We start from the raw sequence: 18,831 nt of genomic DNA, 5'->3' as shown, positions 1-18,831 counted from the left end.
GGCAGCAAGACTAATCTGAACAACCGTGATCTTCAATCCCTCATGCAGCTCTGCATCAAGAATCATCATTCATCTATAAGCGGCATCACCACATGGGCTTAGGACTACTTTGGCACCACAATAAGTACCACAATATGTAGTTACATCCTCAAATGCCAGTTAAAACTGTACTGTGCCAAAAGGAAGCCCTATGTTAACAGTGTCCAGAAGCGGTGTCATCTTCTCTGGCGTCTGGGATGGACCATCCCACAGTGGAAACATGTACAGTGGTCAGATGAATCAGAATTTCAGGTATTTTTATGGGAGAAATGGACGCATGTGCTTTGAACCAAAGACAAAAATTATCATTCAGACTGTTACCAGTAACAAGTTCAAAAGCCAGGACCATGTTATGGGGTTGTGTCAGTGCCCTTGGCGAAGATAACTTGTACTTCTGTGATGCACCATTAATGCTGAAAAGTACATAGAGATTTTGGAGCACAATATGCTGCCTTCTTTTTCAGGGACGTCCATGCACATTTCAACAAGACAATGCAAAACCACATTCTGCACACATTACAAAGTCCTGGCTGTGGAGGAAGAGGATACAGGTACTTGATTGGCCTGTCTGCAGTCCCAACCTGTCTCCAATAGAGAATGTGTGGCGCATTTTGAAGCGCAAAATGCGACAACGAAGACCCTGTACTGTTGCCTACCTTAAGACTTGTTTGCAGGAAGAATGGGACAAACCCAGAAGCCGTTCAAACCCCAAACCCGTCATTACACCTGAAACACTTCATCGCTTGGTGTCTTCAGTCCGTAAATGTCTTTTAAGTGTTGTGAAAAGCAATGGCAACATTACAAATTGATAAACGCTATAATGTTTCAACTTTTATGAAATGTGTTGCAGGAACCAAAATTGGAATAATTTTTTTGAAAAAATCAATACAAATCATGAGGAACACATTAAATAACGTTTGTTTTATTGTCTGCAATGAAATACAAGTCAAAGTCAATTTAGAAATCACTACTTTCTTTTTTATTTGTGTTTTCCATACTGTCCCAACCTTTTTTTTTTGATTTGGGGTTGTAAATATTACTCATTCACAAGACGACGGCAAACAGTCAAAAACCATGGCATGACAGACAGGCAGATACACATGAATGTAGATTTAAATATATGTATGTGACGTATTCACTGACAGTCAAGGTGATTTAAAGTTCCCAGATGAGCCTGCATTATTGCGGTATTGTGATCTCGGAATAATACACCTTGGAATTCTGCATCTGACCAATCAGAATCAAGTATTCCAGACATTCATTCATTCATTTCCTTCGGCTTTGTTCCTTATTTATCAGAGGTCACCATAGCGGAATGAACCACCAACCTATCCAGCATATGTTTTACGCAGCAGATGCCCTTCCATCTCAGTACTAGGAAACACCTACTGGGTCACCTATAGCGCATGTGTTTGGACTTGGGAAAACGGAGCACCCAGAGGAAACCCATGATAACACTGGGAGAACATGCAAACTCCACACAGAAATGCTAAATGGTCCAGCCGGGACTTGAACCAGCGACCTTCTTGCTGTGAGGTGACGGTGCTAACCATTGAGTTAACGTGCCCCCAAGTATTCCAGACAGCCAAAATTAAGCCAACTATTTGGATTCCACTACGAAATATTGTCCGTCGCAATTTTGTATGCCAAATTCAAATATCCGCAGCATTGCACACCACCCAAAGAGAGGCTTCATTGACTGTAAATCACAGTGGCATGTCTGCAGGGGGCTCAGATCACACTTCAAAGGCCTAAAGCCCCTCACTGTCCTCACATTAAGAGCGAAGGTATATCCCCCCACCTTCTTTCCATTGCCACAGGAGAGAGAAGAGACTATATGAAAGCAGGAGAGAGAGGATATCTCCTGCTGGTTAGGGTTTGATGTGTAAGAAGCCATTGTGAAAAGTGCAGTGACCCCAGACACGGGCTGACGGGATGGGGAAGCCCGCATGAAAGTGTTTGAGTGATAGACATAACAGCTAAGAAGCCCGAGCCGGCAGGGCCTCTCAGCTCTCAGAGAACTTTAATAGTCGTGCTCATGAGCCGGCCATGTGTGCCCCATGCAGCACAACAAGACGAACATCAAAGTGCTCGGCCTGCTCCACTTTTATATGAGATCATGCAAGCACTTTTCTTTAATGTCTGCAGTTTCACAGCTGTTGTAGATGTGGTGGCAGGACAAGTGCTCTTCTCGATGTGCACACTATGCCTCCGGTCAGCTGGTGACTCTGACATCTTTGCTATAGCTTAATGCCGAGTTCAGACTGCATAAGTAGTTGTGTCACGGATGTTTTCACACTGCATGACTATCTTGGGTAGCATTCTGTCGATGCTGTGTTTTCACTGTAGGATGGATCGGTGCAGGGGCGTTGCTAGACATAAAGCTCTACTGGGGCACGCACCCTCTTCCAAACACCCCCCCCCCCCCTATATATATGCACACTCTCTATATATAATTTATAAAAGTATAAAAGTATTCTTGTTATTATACAATTATTATTCTAAACAATCTTAACACATAATATAAAAATAATAATAATAATAACACACAATAATAAGAATCTTAATATCTTGACACGTGGCAGAGAATTTACGTTAGGTTTATTAAGTCTTACCTCCCTGACTCGTCATCCCTCCTTTTTGCTTCATACAAAATATCAATCAGGAGGCATGCTTAGTAAGATCACTATCATGTTATTAAAAGTTTTGTCGACTTGCAAAACAAAAAAGGCTGTTACGCCGGTTTTACAACGCATGAGCGGTGCGTAGGCAGCAAGTAGCCTGCTTTTTTGGCGCGCATGTTAACTACTGGGACTCGCACCGGCAGAAAAGCAGCGCGTGCGAGAGGCCCACGGATTCTTTGTGCACATGTGGAGATCAGTTTGCTTTTTGACTGCTTTCTTCAGCGTTGGTTCGGTTGCACTTAGAGAATAACGTCTTTATTTCAGAATGACCACTCTTAATAAATACACTTTGCATATGAAGTAAATCATATCTCAATGCATTTACTGGGGCACTGGAGTTTTTTACTGGGGCACGTGCCCCAGTAAATTGGGTCTAGCAACGCCCCTGGATCGGTGACAGGAGGTTTCACACTGCATGACTTTAAAATGGGAAGAGTATCGCACAAGACAACTTTGTCCAAACTACGTCTCACAACCAAACAAACTCGAGAAGGGACATGGAAACCATGCAAGGTCTTGTAATATATCTTTCGTTATTAACTACATAATGGAAAAAGAAGGCTTTAGCTTTAGAAAATGTACTTTTTTTTGCTCACCTGGCTTTTGAAGGGAATTAGCAATTTCTCCTCATCTTTTATATTTTTCGAGCCGGTTGTGATATTGCTCAGATGACACATCAAACAGACACGGTGCTCCTGCCAAATTTCCACTAGATTTTCCTCAATTTCTTGCGTCCAAATAAACTGAAAATGAGTGCTTATGACTTCTCCCCCAACCTACCATTGGCCTGCAGCTACCAATACTAGCGAATGCTGCTCTCTCATTGGCTGTAGGTAATCGCCAATGTTATTTTCAATCAGAACACATTTCACACGACATGATTTGAATCGCCGATTCTTTTATATCGTAGCTTTGATAGTTCATACTGTGTGAGCTACTTCATAGTGTGAGCATACTGTACAAGCACCGATTTGCCTGTGATTTTGGGTTTTTGTCTGCGATTTCTCAAAGCCTGTTGGCGAGTCCAAATTGGGGATAAAATCATGCAGTCTGAACTAGGCATAAGATGTGCAATGTCAAACTCAAGGCTTGTTTATACTTCTGCGTTGAGCGATCACCATGAGCCACGGTGCATACCTTGTGTGTAGTTGTGCATTTATACTTCTGCGTGCTGTTTGTGTTGCTCTGCAGTAACACTTCCGAAACGGTAGCTGCCATTAGGTTTTTATGTTCCTCTTTATCAAGTTTCATTGCGGCTATTTCATTTTATTTTTTTTAATCATACCTTACTGTACAAGTTGCTCAAACTCGCTTATTCTGAGGCAGCTACAACTTTAATCATAAGGTGAACACAAAACAAACGTTTGCATCTGGAGCTCCTTCACGTGACTCGACACTTGCTTCAACAAGTTCGCATAGCTCTCACCTTCACCCACACTCATAATAGCTACCAAGTCGACCAATCACAGAGCTTGCGCTACGCCTCGTTGCGATTTTTGAAGAGGTGGGTATCAGCCACGGCATGCGGGACACGAGGTATGCGACCACTTGAAGGCTGCGCCGGACCATACGCGCGTGCTTGACATAAGTATAAATGAGCCTTCAGTGTTCTGAAGATTGACATTTTAGGTTATTGCACACTGAGTCCGAAATTTTTGTCTGTTATTTACGGTGGCCGGGAAGTGCAAAACAACATTACAATGTGTGAAACACTTTTATGAAGCTCGAGACAAATTTACATTTAAAAATTGTTTTTACCTATCATACAACACAATTACATAGGAAAAACTACTTTACCAAGGACGAAACAAATGTACATTTTAGTAAAAAAATTTACAAGATGCAAAACACTTTTAACAGTCCTGAAATAAATTTACAACGACAGATTCTTTACGGAAAGGGAATGTAATTTTTGACAACCTGATCTCACGAGGAAACAAGTATTTTAAGTTTTTTCAGTTTAGTGGCTAATTTGTACGAGTTCAGTCGTATGAAAATGTACGATTTTTAAAAGGAGGCTTGGCACCCAACCCAACCCCTAAACCCAACCATCATTGGGTGATAAGCAAATTGTACTAAATTGTACAAATGAGATCGTACAAACATCGCGTTGGTTTTGATGTGCTTGTCTTTCTCCGACTCAATGCCAGCCATCGTGGAAAAGCAGATTTGAATTTAGCAGCTGATCACGGAATGCTGTAATTGTGACTCCATAGACCATCCTACACTGATCACAAAGAATTAAGATTAAAGTTTTCCCACTGTTTTTTACAGCATTATGTTGTATGGATGTAATGTATAAAAGAGTTATTTAAACGCCAATAAAAAGTCTAGGCATGATGGCTCAGTGGTTAGCACTGTCGCCTCACAGCAAGAAGTTCGGTGGTTTAAGTCCCGGCTGGTCCATTTGACATTTCTGTGTGGAGTTTGCATGTTCTCCTCGTGTTGGCATGGGTTTCCTCAGGGTGCACCCACAGTCCAAGCACATGCCCTAGAGGTGAATTAGTTAAACTAAATTGGTCGGAGGGTATGAGTGTGTGTGAATGTTAGAGTGTATGGGTGCTTCCCAGTACGGGTTTGCAGCTGGAAGGGCATCTACTGCGTAAAACATATGCTGGAATAGTTGGCTTTTCATTCCGCTGTGGTGACCCCTAAAAAATAAGGGACTAAGCCTTGAATGAATGAATCCATGTACAGTATATAGTTTTACAGAGCATCACTGTTTATTGTAGTAAAAACTAAAGTATTCAATCGTTTCAGTTCATCAGGTCACTGAAGTCAGAACTAGAGTATGCTGTAACATTTATGAGCAAAATGTTGTAAATACTATAACATATAAAAAATACACACTTTAGTATGGTTCAAAATCTTTATTTTTTTCATGGGGATTTTGACATGATATTGTTATCATCACAGTATGATAACAATAATATACTATTGCAGCTATCACAGGGTAAATGGGATTACTCTGAGAGATCTTGACAGTGTGAATCTATATTTTTTGCCCATTCATTGGAAATCTGCAGTATCTTATGCATCAGTATGCCTGGAAAAACTCAGATTTAATGTCATTTGGCAGCAAGTAGTATGAATGTCTGAGTCTTTCTCACACATATGCTTTACTATTATCACCCCTTCTTCCAGACACTTCTCTGCGATTACATGTTCAGTCTGTAATATCTGTTTCTGGCAAACATTCACAGTACAACAGTGCCGACAATGCTAATAATGCTAGACATCTGTTGGAAATTCAATTACATTTTCTTGGATGATCCGTCTGGAATGAGGTAAAGATCTGCTAACAACCTTGATGAAAAGATCATGTTAGGCCAGCATTAATTCCCAAGCTGGTTGCTCGATTCTGGTCTAATTGATGAACAGTGTAGCAGTTGCTGATACTTGTTGAAATTATTGGTCCATTCATAATTCTCAGGAGTTTTAAAATTTTTAAAAAATCTCTTATAAGTATAATTTTGCAAAAATACTTTACGTGTTTGTCTCTTTAAATGCAAATGAGCCGCTGCTCCCTGTCTCCTTTCCAAAAGACGGAAGAACCTTTACAGTTTTGTAAAGTCTGCTAAAAACAAAACACAGTTTCTGTGGCTGAAAAAGATCCCCACCGCATGATGCTGAAACTACCATGCTTCACTGTAGGGATAGTATTAGCCTAGTGATGAGCTGTGCCTGGTTTTCTCTAAATTCACTCCAAAGAGTTCAATTTTAGTCTCATCAGACCAGAGAATTTTTGGCAAATTCCAGGTTGGAAGTGTCTTTCCTTTGGCCGCTCTACCATACAGGCCTGACTGGTGTATTGCTGTACAGATGGTTGTCCTTCTGTAAGGTTCTCCTCTCTCCACAGAAGAACGCTGGAGCTCAGACAGAGTGACCATAGGGTTATTGATCACCTCCCTGACTGAGGCCCTTCTCCCCGATCACTCAGCTTAGATGGCCGGCCAGCTCTAGGAAGAGTCCTGGTGGTTCCAAACATCTTCCACTTACAGATGATGGAGGCCACTGTGCTCATTGGAACTTTCAGAGCTGCAGAAATGTTTCTGTAACCTTCCCCAGCCTTGTGCCTCCAGACAATCCTGTCTCGGAGGTCTACAGGCAATTCCTTTGTCTTCATGCTTGGTTTGTGCTTTGACATGCACTGTCAACCCTGGGACCTTGGATACTGCTTTTGTACCAAATCATAATTACAATCACCTGTTTCAAATCACGTAATTTCTTAACCGGTTTGCCTGACTACTAGCCCTAAAGTGCTCCCGACCCAACTTTTTTTGCAGGTCTGAATGACAGGAAAGGATGTATATTTACAAATAAAATGAAGTTGACCAGACAAAACATGAAATATTGTGTGTTCATATTTTCTGCAATGAAATACAAGTCAAAGTAAATTTAGAAGTCACTACTTTCTTTTTTATTAGCATTTTCCATGCTGTCCCCACTTTTTCTGATTTGGGTTTGTACGTAGATTTTGTCACATCTTTGGAGATTCTGGTCCATGAAGCAAGAATGGCATAGTGTCTGCAGATTTGTTTGTTGTGCATTCATGTTGCAACTCTTTTCCATTCCCTGTTGGACTGAGATGGATTGACTGTGTCTGCTGGAGTACAATGGACTCTAACACACCAACACAAGATGATCTGTAACCTTGTGGGTTATCCTGCTAAATGTAGCCGTTGCATAAGATGCTTTATGTGGCCATTAAGTGATGCACATGGTCATTTAATGATGCTCATCTGGTATGAGGGTCAGGGTATGTGCGTCAGGAAAATATCCCAAGTATTTCTGAACCACTGACACAAGACAGGATGGATCTATGGATTTATGTTGTTTACACCAAACTGTGACATTTTCTCAATCTTCTACCCTCTGGTTTTAGAGAGTTTGGACATCTTTAGTTTCCTCTTCTAAACCAGTGTGCTCTGCTGTGGTTTATTATCAACTGTTGTAACAGTTTCTCACTTAACCAGGTGTTTTCACCACAGTGAATGTGTGCTGATTTCTCACACCATTTACTGTAAATGTTAAAGATTGTTTAAATCACAGGAGAGAGTCTTTTTTATTTCAACATTCTCATGTGTGGATGCTAACAACAACAATGACTGATCTGCAGTGTCTCTCGTGTGGCCTCCACATGATTGTAATTATTATATATAAGCATTTCATTATACTGTATCAAGGTCAAATTAAGGTACACAGGTAGTTACAGTACAAGGTATGCTATGCGCATTTTGGAATATTGCATTATTCATTCAACCATTTTCTTTTCGGCTTAGTTCCTTTATTAATCTGGGGTCGCCATAGTGGAATGCACCGCCAACTTATCCAGTGGGTGTCCTTCCAGCTGCAACCTATCACTGGAAAACATCCAAACACACTCACTCACACACATACACTACGGTCAATTTTAGCATACCTAATTTACCTGTACCACATGTTTTTGATCTGTGGAGGAAACCAACACGAACACAGGGAGAACATGCAAACTCAGAAATGCCAACTCGAACCAGTGACCTTCTTGGTGTGAGGTGAATGTGCTACCCAGTGCGCCACTACGTCGCCCCTAATATTGCATTAAAAAGTGCTTAATGGAAAGCCAATACATTTTGTAATTGCACAAATATTTTTATACAATAAGAGAAAATGTACACATTTATTGAATAAATTTCACTTTCCAGGAAGTGATTTTCATGTGGAAGTGATTCACATCTTTGGATGGAAACACAACTACAGGTGTGTCTATGGGACTTGTAATTATTCCATTAAAGGGTTAGTTTACACAAAAATAAAAATTCTGTAATTCCAGTTCTCTTAGACCTTCGTTCAACTTTGAAACACAAATGGAGAAAGTTTAGATGAAATCTGAGAGCTCTCTGATCCTCCATTTAAAACAATTTGTATTTTTCAAAGATCTGAAAAGGAACCAAAAACATTTTCAGAAGAGTCCATGTTGCTTCAATGGCTTAAGTGTAATCATACGAAGCTCCAAGAACAGTTTTGTTCACCCAAAAAACAAACAGCCAATGTTTTCTCTTTTTCTGCGTCAGGTCAGGATGCACGTTTACTATGAGCAAAAATTAACCAGCAGCCATAGACATTATCACACAGTTTTGCTGCTAACAGTCTAGATGATCCTTTTCTTCTTTGGTCTTGAGTCCACAGCGTCAATTTCTCCCAAAACAATTCCTGAAATACTGATTCATCTGACCACAGTACACGTTTCCACTGTTTGATGGACCATACTAGATGCCTAGAAAAGTTGACTGCGTCTCTGGACACTGTTAACATAGGGCTTTCATTTGGCACTGTACAGTTTTAACTGGCATTTGTGGATGTAACTTGGTAATATAGTTCTTGACAGAGGTTTACCAAAGTAGTCCTGAGCCTATGTGGTGATATTGCTTATAGATGAATGATGTTTCTTGATGCAGTGCCACCTGAGAGATCCGAGATCATGGGGTGTTCAGCTTAGGCTTGTGCCTTTGTCCTTTACGCACTGAAATTCCACCAGATTTGTTGACTTTTTTGATGATGTTATGCACTGTTGCAGGTGAAATATCCAAAAATCTTTCTTTGAGGAACATTGTTTTTAAACATTTCTATAATTTTCTCACATATTTGTTAGCAAACTAGCGATCCTCTGCCCATCTTTGCTCCGAAAGGACTAGACCTTTCTTGGATGCTGCTTTTGTACCAAATCAGCAGCCATACATATTATCACGCAGTGTTTCTTTTGAATTTGGTTATGTTAACATATGAATTATTTAAATGAAACCTATTCCGTGTAGGCTCATATATACAGCAGGGAAAATAAATATTGAACATGTCATGTTTTTTCTTGGGAATAATTTTCCTAAAGGAGCTGTTCACATACAATTGAAACAGATATTGGTAAAACCCAAACATGAACTAAAACAAAAAATGTCTATTAGTTTAGATGTCTCTTAATAATCAAAATAATTTTTTGGCAGGGGGGTGGGGCATAACATCACATGCCCCTAATATTGCGTGCCCATCCACTACACCACCGGTTACTCTCAACTTTGTGTTTACATCAGATGTGTTTGGTTCAAAGTTTGTCACAAACTCTGATGCAGATCATGTGAAACTGCTCTGTGTAGCTGTTTGGACGTCAGGCCTTGGTGCACTCCTGAAGGTTCCCTGCAGCTGTGTGTGCGTCCGCATGAACTGCGCTGGTGTGTGTGTGTGTGTGAATCTGGGAGAGAGTCTCTCTGGAGACCTTCAGGTCATGTGGTTCTTCCTGTGCTGGTGCTGATCTGCCTCTCCCTCGGCCTGCATCTCCTCCAAGCTCTCTTTCCCACAGTAAACGCCTCTGTTGCTCCAGGACATACAGCAATGTAAGCAGCTGCCGTGCATCCATCTGATATCAGAAGACATCCGATTATTTTCTTTTTACTGTCTCCAAACTTCCCCTTTCTTTATTTTATTATTTTAGAAGAAAACCCCACTTATTGAGTTACTGGGGTCTTCCAGCATGGGGGAGTCTGCTGTTTTGTGCTACACTGCTACAGCTCCTTATCTAGTCAAGAGTTACAATCTTATTTCTAGCCAAATAATCCTTATTGACCTTGTTTTAACCATACAATACTATGCAAGATCAGATACTTCCTTAGGAAAAGTCCCTTTTAAGGCATTTCACTCGGCGGCCATCATGTTTGAATGAGGAAACATCAAATTCTCCAAACTTGATTGCCAGGCTTACAGTTAAATTTCATATTAGGAATCACAACTACAATTAAACAACAATCGTTTCATTTCTAAGCATTCGAATTACCCATATTCTGCAGAAACTCATGTCTGGTCCAAGCCCTCCCCCAAAGAATCATCAGTCTGTAGCGATCAATTGATTGGCTTCTCCACAAGATGGCGGGCCTTCAATAGCTATACTGACTGTTATACATTTCCCCATTTAAAACTATATGAGTGACAAGTCTTGTGTATTTTATAGCCTTTGCTCGCGCTCCCCTGGTGTCTGTCATTGCTAGGCACCCATCAACCATTTACGAGGATGACAAACTGAAATATACTACTTTTATTTATGGAGAATATTAAAAAGCACTGCAGTGTTTAGGTGTGCTGCACTGTATTCCCTATTTGTGCGTTCAAGCCGCACACATTGCGTTGCACTTGAACAGCCATTTATACTTGTTTCTATCTTATCTTCTTCTATTTTAACTTATCCTTATCTTCTATTTTATCTTTTTAACAGTGATGGGAAGTTCGGATTATTATACTGACCTGGACTTTGAGTCTCGTTCATCAAGATGAACAAATCTTTTTTAAATTCATTTCGTTCAATTTGCTGAAATATTATCAAAATGTTACGAGTAGCTTCCAAACTCATCTACAACTAGCCCAAACGTTGATCACACTACAAACAAGTCATAACTAGAATCCTATAAGGAAGAGAAAATAATCATTTATTGTTTACATGGTGTTTTGTCTTTGATTAACTCATCTCTTCTGACATGTCCTCAAATTTGAATCGTTCGTTCATGTGACACTAGCTTTGTTTCCATCCAAGTCTTTTGGTTTTGGACATACAGAAAGCGACTCTCATCTATTTGGCCTGGTTCAGTCCAGCTTGCCACCAAGGTAAAGTACGTGATACACAGACACATGAAAGAACGTTATGAAAACGATAGTTTGTTGTACAGTTGGCGGTTCACTTCGTATTTGGTACAATGGCATTCATATCAGAAGTGAACAGGACCAGAGTTTGCGTGAACTGTACCCCAGACAACCTCTTTCAGGCAAACTCGGGTAGGGTTCATGGGTGCGCACCCAAGTTCAAAAGACACGTTCACACTAGCTAAATGTATCGTACTCTGACGTCAAACAAACCCAGGTGCGGACTAAAAGTGCTAGTGTGTAAGCACCCTTAGAATGACCAAAACAAGATTTCTGATGTTTTACAATGTGCTCAGCCTGCTGGTTTATCCATTCACACACATTTTTATCATCACATGATCTCTTATAACAAAATCACATGACCTTTTTTTAATTCGCATACTAGAATTTGTTCAGTAAAAGAGTTTCCATCGCAGTTTATGCACATTTTCTTAATATATGCGCATCATGGCGTTTCCATCAACCAATTATTTTATGCGTATATCCAAAATGTGCATAAAAATATGTGGATGGAAACGTATTTACTACTTCTAAATTCATTTATTTATTTTTCGTATTGAGATGGTTATTTTCTGCAGTGTAATGGAACCACTCATATGCTCACACACCTGGTTCTCGTCCCCTTCTGAACCACACACCAAAAAAAAGCCCACCTACCTTGAACCCAGCTCTAGTCATTTAGCCCTTGAACCCGGGCCTGGCTGGTGTGTTCGCTCGCTTTCTTCAAACCCACATCTGGCAGAGTTTAGGTGCAGTGACAAGGTCCGCTGAGCTTTCAGCTTATCGAGTTCTATGGCTTCCTTCTGCACTTAAGGTCTCTATTTTGTGAGTGCGTAATTGAGAAAAAGTGACGGTGAAAAAGGAAATGTGTAGTCTGTAAAGATAATTACCAAACCAAACACATTTCAGATGTGTTGGTCATGGATCTCTCTCTTTTTTCCCCCTCCAGCCTACAATCTGATGTTTTGGGTTGCCTCGTATGTTTTTTGGTATGGAAGATTAACCGCGCGCACAGTGCATCTTGTTCCCGGAGACGTGCAGACAACACACAAACAAAGGCAGTGTTGTGTCCATGCAGTCAACTCATTTACCCCATTCAGAGAAGTGGGCCATGCTTGGCAGTAAAAGAAACAAAAAAGCTACAACGGTATGTGTTGCAATAAATCCACCTGCTCATTACACACTTCAATACTGTCTGTGCGCTGAGAGTATACACTGACCATTCACTAAAATGAACCGTTCTGCCTTAGTAATTTTTGACATGTGCCATATTATAATACAAGCTGTTGCTCATTTTTTAATAAATGTTTTTTTTTAAAGATTAAAGAGCCCCTATTATGCAATATAAAAGGTCATATTTTGGTTTTGGGGGTCTCCAACAGCAGGCTGATCTGCATGCAAGGTCAAAAAAACACCTTCATTGTCTTATAATATATTATCTAATTATCCTGAGTCCCATTTGATTTGTTCAGCAATTCATTTGTTCCCAAACCCCTCCTTATCATGATGCTAATCTCTGCTGATTGGTCTGATGACCCAATCTGTTGTGATTGGTGGACTGCATTTAGCGCAAGACAGAGAGAAACGCCCACCACAGCTATGAAGTAGCAGCCAGAGAGTGAGAGCCCAATGCAATAAAGAAATTCAGTTAAACACCAGCATATTACTCTACTCTTAACCCTAACCCAAAGTAATAACAATGACACACATTCAGTGTTAATCCACATAGTGGCAAAAGTTGAACTATTAGAAAATTATCCGCGCCGCACGTATGAGGAACAGCTGATGGTGGCCATAGCAAGAAATGACAGAGGATCGCAAGTTCAGAAAAGCATTTAAATAGGTAAAGGAAGTAGCATGCATCATGTTTTCAACTTAGTTTTGGACACAATATGTGAACAGCCGCATACAGATTTAACCTAAGAGATACAGTACAAGTACTGATCTATAATAGATACGAGATTGCAAGCCTGGCGGGCGATTACAACTCCCAACACAATTAAACACATATTTTTCAAACTACAGAAAATGAGGCAACAATTTTAATGACACATATTAAGATCTGGAGTAAGAAACTGGTCCATATGAACTGCAACAGTTACTGGTAAAGTCCCATACATAATAGTCACTGCTGCTCCTTCAATAGCAAACGGCTGGCGAATCCTGCGCTGCACCGCTTATATATCAGAAATCCGAAAAATGACAGGAGCAAACACAGCACACGGTTGGCTATACTGTGGTGTTGTGAAAATTAATTTTAACCCTTTATTCCCCACAGCCGAATCTCCATCTGTCAGTGATTGTCATCTTCATGATCAGTCCTGTGATCCCCAACTCTCGCTAGTGTCTGAAGGGAAAGGTGTGCATTCACATTTTACCGGATCTGGAACTACATATTTGGTGATGTACAGGGCCAGCCCCACACATTTGGGGGCTCTAAGCAGAATAATTTTGGGGCCCTACCTTGCTCTAAATCAGGGGTGTCCACACTCGGTCCTGGAGGGCCGGTTGCCTTCAAAGTTTAGTTCCAACCTCAATCAGACACACCTGGGCTAGCTAATCAAGCTCTTACCAGGCTTTCTAGAAACATCCATGCAGGTGTGTTGAGGCAAGTTAGAGCTAAAATCTGCAGGACACCGGCCCTCCAGGACCGAGTTTGGACACCCCTGCTCTAAATAGTGGAGTATTGATATTGCAAACTGGCTCACAATGATTATATTGCTTATTAAATACAATCAATGAAACCGAAAAGTAAAACTTGATTTCTTCTACTTAATAACAGTCCAGATGATTTGGACATTTTAAAACAGTGCGGTTTTTGTCAACTAGCAGCTTCAAAAATGAACAATTAAACAATCTTGAATAAGGGACCAGTGATTCTTACTTTGCGTCCTTCTGGAGTGTTTAACACATTTCTAATAGTTTATCAAACAGATTTAAGATTATATAAAAGATTCTAGGTTGAGTTTCTTTATAAATTTCAAAAGCAAAAACCCTGCAATGAACAGACACTGAACAATAATTAGCCAAAAGTGAAAATGCATTACTTAGTAATAAAATAGACATTCTGAACTCATTAAAAACTCAAAACAACAAAACAATTAACATTAATGCAAAAACTGATCCAAAAATAATGAAATCATTAAGCAAATAATATAATATTAAAAAGATTAATATGAGAAACATAAGTGTAGCTGCACTGGTCTAAATAAAATGATAGCCACGCTTCATACTGATGTCTTTGCTGTTTATTTGTTTCTCTCTCACTCTCTCTTTGCAGTAGACACTGTGAAAACTACAAGAAATAAAACATATAACATTTAAAATATGCATTTCTCAGAGTCCTTTTCACAGTCTCTCACTTCACGAGTTCACACTTACAATAGTTTCAGAATAAAGCGTATTTGGCGTGCTGTCCGGGGAGAGGGCTCTGAGCTCGGGGAAGACACCCAAACTCGAGTTATTCCTCTTATCAGGAAACAGAGAGGAATAGGGATTCGAGCGAAGTATCTAGCCCGGCCCCAGAACGCTCCCCCCGGGATTGTAATGCTTAAGAGGTGAGGTGACGGGGTGGTGGAGGGATGCTAAAGTCGTAAGATGCTGCAGGTAAGACAGCTTTGGTATATATAGGAGTTTGGTCAAGAACTGATTGGATAATAGAATAATTGTCAATGACGTATTTGATACTGAAACTTCTGCGCGTGCTCCTCCCCAAATTTGTTTATAAAACATCACTTAAATGTCCGCTGATATGCATATGAACGTGTGCGACAACTCTGAATCCAGTAACATCAGTCTCTACACACAACATCATTCCTGTAAACTCACATATTACAACAATATACATAAATCTAACAGAATTAAAATATAAATTACCGTGTGCGCCCTGTTAGACCATGCAGATTAATGAACTCTTTCTCATGCACTGTATCGTTGGCTTCTTTCTGCCACCATGTCAGTTTCACCCATAATGCAATGGTCTCGCACTTTACGTAACTCAAAACATGTGATCTGTTATGCTCCAATAGCAACTCTTTCTTTTAAAAGCCGCAACTACCAACAATTTCAAGGGTGCACATTCTCTGCTTTGCATTATATTGCATATTATAAGTTTATAACAGAAATTTACATACAAATTATAACAAATTAATTTGAGTTTATAACAAAAACACAAGTACAAACAACTTTGAGAAAAAACGTGTCCTTGGCATTTACAATAAGAAAAAGGGAAGCAACACTGGATTAATGTTAAGACCCAAACACAAACTTTATTATTCCCTCCAGTCTCCTTCCCTGTTCCTTTCATTTGAGATGCAGGATCCAGAGCTTATATTAAACTATGATTGATTCAACGACATAGCTTTTATAAACATGTCTCAGGAAACAAATATTATCAGTGTGCAAAATATTCAGTACTATTGCATTTAAGTATAATGCGTTTTAGACTAAAAAATGGTCTGTGAAACCAGGAAAAACTCAAATATTTCCTATTGCCTGATTTCTATAAATGCACTATTGGATTATGTCTTTAACATCATCATTAGCACTTAAAAGTGATGCTAAAAATGTTTTTGTGCTCATCTCTTCTTGTCGTCATTTTTACCCAGTTTTTCCACGCCTGAAGAAGAACGTTAGTTTTCACGAGTTCACACTTGCAATAGGTTCAGAATAAAGCGTATTTGGCGTGCTGTCCGGGGAGAGTGCTCTGAGCTCGGGGAGACACCCAAACTCGAGTTATTCCTCTTATCAGGAAACAAAGAGGAATAGGGATTCGAGCGAAGTATCTAGCCCGGCCCCAGAACGCTCCCCCCGGGATTGTAATGCTTAAGAGGTGAGGTGATGGGGTGGTGGAGGGATGCTAAAGTCGTAAGATGCTGCAGGTAAGACAGCTTTGGTATATATAGGAGTTTGGTCAAGAACTGATTGGATAATAGAATAATTGTCAATGACGTATTTGATATTGAAACTTCTGCGCGTGCTCCTCCCCAAATTTGTTTATAAAACATCACTTATTTCATTTTTACAGTCAACTTTCCAAAAATAAAAGTAAATAAATCAGGCATATAAATGGGACAGGCAATGAAGCAAAGGTCATGGTGTCTGTGTCTGTGCATGGATTCCCGTTCTTGTGTTATTCGTCCGCTCTTGCAGGTTACATTGGAAGTACAAACTCGAAGAACACAGAACGCATATGAGAAATGAGATAATGCGAGCTTCCTGTTATATATGTATGTATCTTCCTGAAGACCTTCACACAAAAACAATTTCAACTTATAAAATAAATAAAATTGCACATTTTCAGTGAACACATTTTCATTTTCAGTGAAACTGTATGAATATTTAAGTACTTAAGCACTGCCAATGAAGATAAATGTAAAATGAAAATAAAAACGATTTCAGCATGGAAACGGCTCCCACCACTAGTGGGTTGTGGGGGCCCCCTAGTGGTGGCACGGCCCTAAGCAGCCGCTTAGTCCGCTTATAGGAAGGGGCGGCTATGATGATGTACCATGTCAACGTCGACACGTTCAAGCACAAGATCCGAACCCATCTCGATTCATTTATTCGACTCTGAGTCGACTATTTCGCTATAGAGTCAATAGTTTTAAACACGGTGAACTTTCAGATTTAAACCTCAGCTGGATGTTTTCATTCACTCTGTTACACACTGCATGGAAGCTCATTTTCAAAACCCATAATAGAGGCTCTTTAAATAAAGTAAATCCGTTACAAACCCTCCAAAAACCTTTATCTCTTCCCCCTCTCTCTCGCTTTTTGACTGTCTGTGAGTCAGTTTGACTAAAATCAGAGATGCCTCTGTCAGCGCTCGCCCCTGCCTCAGATCACCTCCAGAAAGCACACAAGAGAGGGATTTACGAAGACATTTACAAAGACAGAAACTCTCACTTAGGAGGTATTAAGCCTTCCCGCATGAAGAAGTTAATGGCAGGGCAGCTGGTGCCATAACGTTAGCCTCCATTGAGCTCAAAAGACAACATAAGATAAGCGGTAGATTAGCTCTCACCCACACACAGGCAGTCGGTACCAGTTACCACACATGCCCTCTGCGCTTAACTAAACACTCAGAGCCCAAGATAAATAGAAAGCATGGGAAAAGTGGTCAGCTTTTATGGACATACCAAGCTGAAATGTTGTAGTGGCCAGCTTTTAAGGTCATTTTGAAGACGTTAAATCTCATCCTGTCCTCTTATGTCTGTATTTTATTAGTATTCTTTTGACGTTTCATCTAACATGGACACCTGTTTACAAGCGGCACATACAGTTGAAGTCAGAATTATCCCTCCTGAATTATTAGCCCCCCTGTATTTATTTATTTTTGTACATTTCTAAACACAATAGTTTTAATAACTCATTTCTAATAACTGATTTATTTTATCTTTGCCATGACGACAGTAAATCATATTTGACTAGATATTAAGATATTAGTATTCAGTTTAAAGTGATATTTTTAAGGCTTAACTTTTTAAAAAGCTTTTCTTTTTATTTCCATTATGCACATTCATGAATTTTCCTTTGGCTTAGTATTAATCAGAGGTCGCCACATGCCAGCTGCAACCCAGTATTGGGAAACACCCATACACTCTCATCCACACACATACATTACAGTACGGCCAATTTAGTAAATCAATTTACCTATAGCGCATGTGTTTGGACTGTGGGGGAAACCAGAGCACCCAGAGGAAACCCATGCCAACAAGCCGGGGAACATGCAAACTCCACACAGAAATGCCAACTGACTCAGCTGGGACTTGAACCAGTGACCTTCTTGGTGTGAGGTGACAGTGCTAGGCACTTACACTTGCACATCTTACACAAAAAACCAACAGCTATTTATTTTAAATGAGCTAAACAACACAAAACTTCAGATTTATTTTGGGACAACTTAATTTGATTTGTTCAATCAACTTTAGTTTGTAAAAACTAATCAACTTAATTCATTTGTGTTGAAATGACATAAGGGAATTTAGCAGAACCCAGCATTTTGATTTAATCAAAAAAAGATCACATCCCCTTTCCATTTAACATGTAAGTATTAGGTTTGTAAGTATTACCTTCTATTTTCTTCTTTTTGTAGATACATCAGGAAATAAAATGAGGAAAATTAATCATTTGTTGTCCACGTTCATACTTTTCTAGTGTGGGTACGTTGACAATTTTATTGTCATGTTCACACCTGGTTTTTGTGTTTCTGTTTATATATATATATATATATATATATATATATATATATATATATATATATATATATATATATTTATTATTCATATATATACATGGGCGGATTTAACCAATAAGCTTGGTAAGCGGCTGCTTAGGGCCCAAGGATATCTGGGGCCCACCAATAAATATCTAGAAGTATATATTAAATTATTATTATAGTATTATACTTATAAACTATGTATAACATTGTTTTCTATCATATTTTGTG

The sequence above is a fragment of the Danio aesculapii genome, chromosome 16, assembly GCF_903798145.1.
Source record: "Danio aesculapii chromosome 16, fDanAes4.1, whole genome shotgun sequence".
NCBI classification, from domain to species: Eukaryota; Metazoa; Chordata; class Actinopteri; order Cypriniformes; family Danionidae; genus Danio; species Danio aesculapii.
The sequence above is the reverse complement of the archived record's forward strand: the minus strand, read 5'-3'. Positions refer to the sequence as shown.